Raw genomic sequence first — 7,870 nt, forward strand, 5'->3', positions numbered from 1 at the left:
TAATTAAAAACATACAAGAATAACAAAAACCAGATACTCCTGACTTGATATCAAGGATACTAAGAGTCAATACAATGCAATATGCATAGGTCAAGAGTCAAAAAGTCATAGTCTGGTCAAGAGTTATTTGTTAAAAAAAACACAAAGCAGATTTTTAGGAAAGGGTCATCGTGGTACACAAAACTAACATATATATCTTTATATCTAATATTGATATGTAAGAAAATATGGTATGTGTGCCAATCAGACAATTCTCCATTTAATTCAAACAAAATAAACATGTTGTAAATTGAGGGCAAAGGTCAAGCTCACATGAGGTTTCTGTGCCACTAGACTCACCATGTTATGATAATACATCTACATGCCACATATTCAGAAGCAAGGTCAATTGAAAATTATATTTTGAGGTCAAGGTTATATACGCACTGTATCATGATGACACACCCAACGTGCATAGATCAAGAGACTTAAAGTCAGTGTCTGGTCAAGAGTTCCATGTCAAATATACTCACAGCAGTCCTGCACAAAAGTTCATCGTGGTACACATAACAATGTCTTATGCTATGATGCACTACACATGCCAAATACAGAAAACCTAGGTCAGAGACAGAAACACAAGACATATAACCAAACTCAATGGAACATGATGGAATGGTACTTGTATTGCGAGTCACTACAATTGCCTTCAACATAGAACATAAATTCTCGCAACACTGCAAAGTTAAAACCGTCTTTTACAAAAGTTTGAGCAGGATTCTTTACAACAATTATCTTACCACTGTTAATTAAGAATCTAGTTGTACAGCTATGTCAATATACTTAAACTGTAAGATTTATATAATAGTTCTTGAAAAACTGGTCATTATCGTGATATATGGACTGCCCACAGGACAATGGTATTGACTAAGATAGTGATAATGACTGAGCCGAAGGCGAGGTCATTATCGCTGTCGCAGTCAATACCTCTGCCCTACGGGCAGTCCATGTATCACGAAAATGACCAGTTTTTCAAGAACTATTATGTTTATTTCATTGAGAAACCATGTTTTAGAAAATTCTCATAAATTCAAAATGCCTACAGCGAACTCGAGTAGTTGTACGATTTCTATGGCAAAGAGTTCAGACCAGTCGTAGTAATACTGCCATTCATTTTAGTGCAATTTTTCAGTATATCAATACTTATTAATCAAGTTATCTTTAATTTTATAATTAATGAAAACATATAATTAACAATTCAACAACTTAAATATAATCATATATTAAAAACATTTTTTTATAAAAGGTACATCTCTCTAAAAAGAGAAACCACGCCCCACCGGTCATTATCAGAGAAATCACGCCTCAACGGTCATTATCAGACGGAAACCACGCCCCAACGGTCATCATCAGACGGAAACCACGACCACCAGTCATTATCATATAAAAGTTCGTTCACGATCGGTTTTCTGGTCCGTTTTTTTCTGTTAATGACCGATGGAATTTATTACTGAAGAATAATGAATGTCATGTGACCCCTTTTAATCCAATAAGAGAATCTTATTCTCAACCGATATGAAATAATAGACATTAAAACAGTAAAAAGTAGGGTTTACCATTAATGTATAACCTAACCATGCGATAGTTCTATGGTAAGCTGATGGAAACACATGATGCAGTCATGAAATTGAATAATTGCAATAGTACGACCCGAACAATACAAGACAGAGTTGTAAACAAATAAAAGTAATGATACATACGAATTTTTAATCACAATGAACAAATAATGAACCGGAGTTTTTTTTTCAATTTATCTAAAATGTACGCTTGCGTTTAATAATGGAAATTAACACTGTATATTTATATAAACGATCAATCCTGTAAATAAATAAATAAAAAATATCAACTATTTATAAAATATAAACTTTTAAAAATATAGTACCCTGTTATTTGTCCAAAGGTATAAAAAAGAAGTTGAATCATTATGAAAATAATTTTCTACGGCTAAACAAATTTGTGTCGACTTTTACAAAAATAATGCTGGATTTCTGTGCCATTCATAATTCTTAGAAATTTGTCATTAATGTTAAAATTGTCAAAATTCGTAATGTGTTTAGAACATTCGTAAAACAAGTCATATCTTAGATCACTATACAAAGGACATTCCCTTAGGAAACTTTTTCATCTTCAATGGCTCTACAGTCACACAATACACATAAACGTTCCTCTGTAGGCATAGACGGCCTGAAGTATCTCCCTACTTCAATTGCGAGAGGAAGGGAGCCTGAGCGGAAGAGGGCCATAGTTCGTCTTTCCATTCTAGAAATGTTTAACTTAACGTATGTTTCTGTTTTCACAGAGTTTTTGTACATACGAAACGTCCGAAGCTTGTTCCCATTTCGTGTGTTAGATCTGTCAAGATCTGTCAAAAGTTCTGTATACCATTCTGTATTGTCAAGGTCAACAAGTTTTTCACTAACCAATCGCATGGCACATTTTGTTGATATAGATAAGCCATTAACCGTATCTCTAACATACAACCGATTAATGGTCTTTTTAACTTCGAAAGTCCATCCTTTTTTTCGATGTGAAATCCACTTGAAGATTTTATATGATTTTCTCGTTTCATAAGTACGTAAAAGTCTTCACAAAAGACGACAAAAGTGTATTTGGTCCAACATGATGTCCATGCCATATCACCTCTTGTAGCAATATTTGATGTATGCTTTCCGACAGTGAGAAAGTATTTACAAGCTCTATTTTGGACGACAGTGATACAACTGAACTCCTTTGTGCCCCAAATACCGCTTCCGTACATCGATTCTACTGTAGATGAATAAGTTTGGTATAAATACTTTATGCGTCATACCTCCCGTCTCTACTACTTTTGTAAATAACGTCCCTAACGCACGACTAGCAGCCTTTGACAATTCTTTTGCGGTTTTTTTTAAATGTCAAATTTTCATCAAACCAGACTCCAAGGTATTTGTAACTGTCACTATAATCGATTAGTTTATCAGAACATTGGAACATAAAATCTGATTTACTGCTGGATTGTGGTCGAACATGAACGATCTTATTAATTAGTCTTATTAATGTTGATAGACAATTTCAATTCTGAACAACAATCTGTCACCACGCATACTTTGCAAACTGTTCTCATTTGGTGCTATCAATTTGAAATCGTCTATACTCACGCCACAGTTTAGAGAGTTAATACGTTCAGTCAAATCGTTTATGTACACAGAAAAAAAGTGTAGGCGACAAAATACAGCCATGTTTCACACCAGCCTCTATTTCGAACCACGGGGTTAGGTGGTCGTTAACTCGAACAGTACATCTTAAATCGTTATACAGTGATTGAACGGCGGTTAAATATTTTCCTCGTACACCATCCCTCTGTAGCTTGTACCACAATAAATAATGTTCAACGGTGTCAAACGCCTTCCGCATGTCAACGAAACACACATAAGATGATTTCCCTTGATATTTTTCGGTCATTTAATACGGAGTGAAGCGAGTGTATATGTTCCTCACAGCTGCGACCACCTCTCAATCCATTTTGCTCATCGCATAAAATATCATTTTGATTAAGCCAAACACCTAAACGTTGATTCAATATGTAGCAATATATTTTGCACGGAACGGAAAATCAGAGTTATTCCACGATAGTTCAAAGGTTGTCTGTCGTCATCTGCTCATGGTTTAAGTATCGGATTGATAATTCCACTATTCCATTGAGAGGGTACCTTTCCTAGGTTAAAACATTCGCTTATAATTTAAAAAGTAAATCAATTGTTCAGGAATCTATTCCTGCTGCTTTACGAAGTTTAGCATGAATAACGGCTTTTAAGACTTCTTCTTTCGAAATTGGTTCGTTTAAACATGTCACATCTATTTCAGTATTACAGATTGTTTTTTTTTTCTAAATGATCATTTATATCTTCGTTACGTTTGAATAAAGTTTCAAAGCCATTCTTCCATATGTTTAAAATAAAATTGAGAATGGAAATGGGGAATGTGTCAAAGAGACAACAACCCGCCCAAATAAAAAACAACAGCAGAGGGTCACCAACAGGTCTTCAATGTAGCGAGAAATTCCCGCACCCGGAGGCGTCCTTCAGCTGGCCCCTAAACAAATATATACTAGTCCAGTGATAATGAACGCCATACTAATTTCCAAATTGTACACAAGAAACTAAAATTAAAATAATACAAGACTAACAAAGGCCAGAGGCTCCTGACTTGGGACAGGCGCAAAAATGCGGCGGGGTTAAACATGTTTGTGAGATCTCAACCCTCCCCCTATACCTCTAACCAATGTAGTAAAGTAAACGCATAACAATACGCACATTAAAATTCAGTTCAAGAGAAATCCGAGTCTGATGTCAGAAGATGTAACCAAAGAAAATAAACAAAATGACAATAATACATAAATAACAACAGACTACTGGCAGTTAACTGACATGCCAGCTCCAGACTTCAACTAAACTGACTGAAAGATTATGATTTCATCATATGAACATCAGGCACAATCCTTCCCGTTAGGGGTTTAGTATCATACCATCATAACATATATGAGTAGAACATAACCCGTGTCATGCCAACAACTGTTTTTAGAATAAATGTGTTTAGTTCCGATGCAAAGACCTTATCAATGACTCAATATTAACGCCAAAATATGCAATCTTTAATGACTTGACAACAGTATCGTAATTATATCCCTTCTTAATAAGTCTATTCAAAGGTTTTGTAAGTTTCTGAGGTGAATACTGACACCTTTGTGCTTTATAAAGAATATTACCATAAAAAATTGGATGTGAAATACCTGAACGTATTAAAAGTCTGCATGTTGAGCTATATTTACGAATAATGTCTTTATACCGATGATAAAATTTAGTAAATGTTTTGACTAGTTTGTGATATCGAAAACCCTGGTGTAATAATTTTTCAGTAATACATAAATTTCTCTCGTTAAAATCTAAAACATTGTTACATACACGAGCGAATCGTACAAGTTGAGATATATAAACACCGTAAGATGGTGACAAGGGAACGTCACCATCTAAAAACGGATAATTAACGATAGGAAATGAAAAATCATCCCTTTTATCATAAATTTTAGTATTCAGCTTTCCATTAGTGATATAGATATCAAGATCGAGAAAAGGGCAGTGGTCATTGTTAGTATTAGCTTTATTTAAAGTAAGTTCAACAGGATAAATTTCATTAATATACATACTGAAGTCGTCATTATTGAGAGCCAAAATATCATACAAATATCTAAAAGTATTATTAAATTTGTTTATCAGATGTTGTTTCGATGGGTCTTTGCTTATTTTTGTCATAAATTGTAACTCATAACAATACAAAAACAGGTCCGCAATAAGTGGTGCACAGTTAGTTTCCCATTGCTTTTGTCATTTGTCACATTTCCGCAATTACCAACCACTGCTAATGGAATCGCTCGTTTCCTATCGTTCGCAATTCCGATTTTCCCGATCGACTTCCAAAAATCTTTTTGATTCATGTTACTCAATTTGTCTTCTAGTTTTTGCTGTTGTTGTAATTGGTACTGTCGCTTATACTTTCTATTCAGTTCTTAGTTTAAACATAATTTATTTGCTAAAAGCAAAAAAGGACCAGACACAAGTAAAACATACTTATAAAGTCTTCTCCACAATACAATATTATATAACAATACAAATTGAACGTGAGCATGCATCATATAATATAAACAACATAAATATTACTAAACTATACTAAAAAAAAGGGAGCGGGAATGAGGAAAGAACGATCGAGATTAGGATGATGATGATGATAATGATGATGTGCGTTTTACCTATGTTGATACTATACTACGAGGAATCGTTTTGATCTCTTTATAAAATTGAATACTTGTTTAACAATTTGCACATTTTGATCATAGGAAAGAGTTTCTTTTCCAAAAACCAGTAGTTTTAAGTCCAAATCGCAGCCTTCGGGAAGCAGCTGAACAGAATAGCCCTTTCATTTAGATAGAAAGGACAATCAAAGTAAAATGGTGCATGTCCTCAATATCCAAACCACATTTACATGTTGGATCAGATATAATGTAAGCTCTAAACAAGTCACAATTCAAGAAGTAATTTTTTAATCTTTTCACATTTGACCATCTATTCTCCAGTAACTGAATGAGGTATTTCTTTCAAGGCAAATTGATTTGATTGGGAATTTAGTACCATGATGAGAGGTATTTAGATGCATCAATCCACAGTAATAGATAATTCACCCTTATTAAACAGTTACATTGACACAAAGCCCGTAAGATAATTTGTAGCTTTAAAAAGACCTTTTATAATGTTTTGAAAATTCTTTTTTCCTAAACATTAATTATATCATTTTATTCTGGTATCACCTAAGTTGAACAAAGGTATACAGAAAAACATAGTGATTAACATTACATTGCGTTGTACATTTGTTGAGGAAGAATTAAATATGAGGTATATTACAACGGTATGATCAGTACAGCGGACAGGTTAACATCAGAGAGAATCCAGTTTGTCATTTATAATTCTAATAAATTGGCACAATTTTCGAAGTTTAGATTTCTGTTTTTGGTTCATAAAAGCTTTAAATTTTAAAACATTACAGTTCGATAGGTATTTTTTGTCAATTAGTAGTGCTCTATCTGTCTGTAGACTGTCGCTTCATTAAATAGTGGTATTCGTCACCGATAGCAACTCTGCACAAAGGACACTTTGTCTGTTCTCGTGTAATGTTTTGCCATCTTTTTCAATCGGTAGCTTATGGTTCATTGTCCTGAACCGCGACATTGTTATTACATCTTTATCATCAAGTATGTTAAGGTAGTGTTCGAAATTGTGTCATGTCTTTTATAGGCGATAATTCAGAGTTTTAGGTGAATTGTTTACCTTTACTGACCATGACTGTGTAAATTGATCTTCCAGTCTTTGTTTAATTACTGATTAAATGTTAGGTGTTGTGTTTTGGAATGACCATAAGTAAGAGAATCCACAATTGTCTAGAATACTTTTCATCTTGTCTAACGATCGTGCTCGAAAATTTGTTTCTTGTGCCAACTTGAAAAGGTATCTAAACATTACAGCTGGGAGCTTACTTTCTTTAATGGTTATAATCTTTGTCCAATAAGATACAATTCTAGTTTGTACATCTATTTCTAGGGGATACCGACCTAGTTCTCCATAAATGAAGTCGTTTTGAGTAGATGGTTTAAGATGTAAAAGTAGATTAAAAAATTTAGTTTGAACTCTTTCTAGTATATCTATATTTTTGTTACCCCATTAGAAAAGCTTTTGACACTGTTTTAAGAACTGGATTATGGCAAAAACTACATCTTAGTGAAATCAAGGGGAAATGTTTCAAAGTTATCTTTAATATGTATCAAGGTATTAAATCTTGTGTTCAATATAATGGTGAACAATAAAAAAAATTTTCGTGTCTGATTGGTGTTAGGCAAGGGGAAAACTTATTTCCTTTTTTATTTTCCATTTTCTTGAACGATTTGGAACAATATTTTAGAAATTTAGATGGTATTCCTTTAGAACTTTTAAAGGAAAAATTTGAAAACGAACTTCACATATTTTTTTGAATTGTTCGTAATTCTGTATGCTGATGATTCAGTAATCTTTTCAGAAACTAAAGAAGGCTTGCAAACTTCCTTAGATATTTTCCAGTTGTACTGTGAAAATTGGAAACTGAAGGTGAATGTTAAGAAAACTAAAGTTATGGTATTTAGCAAGAGGAAAACTAAACAAAATCTGAAATTTTCACTGCAGAACGATTTACTTGAAATTGTTGATACATATTCGTATTTGGGTGTCATTTTCAAATACAATGGTACATTTTTTGATACCAAGAAGAAATTTGTAGA

This window comes from Mytilus edulis, chromosome 7, assembly GCF_963676685.1.
Source record: "Mytilus edulis chromosome 7, xbMytEdul2.2, whole genome shotgun sequence".
Lineage (NCBI taxonomy): Eukaryota > Metazoa > Mollusca > Bivalvia > Mytilida > Mytilidae > Mytilus > Mytilus edulis.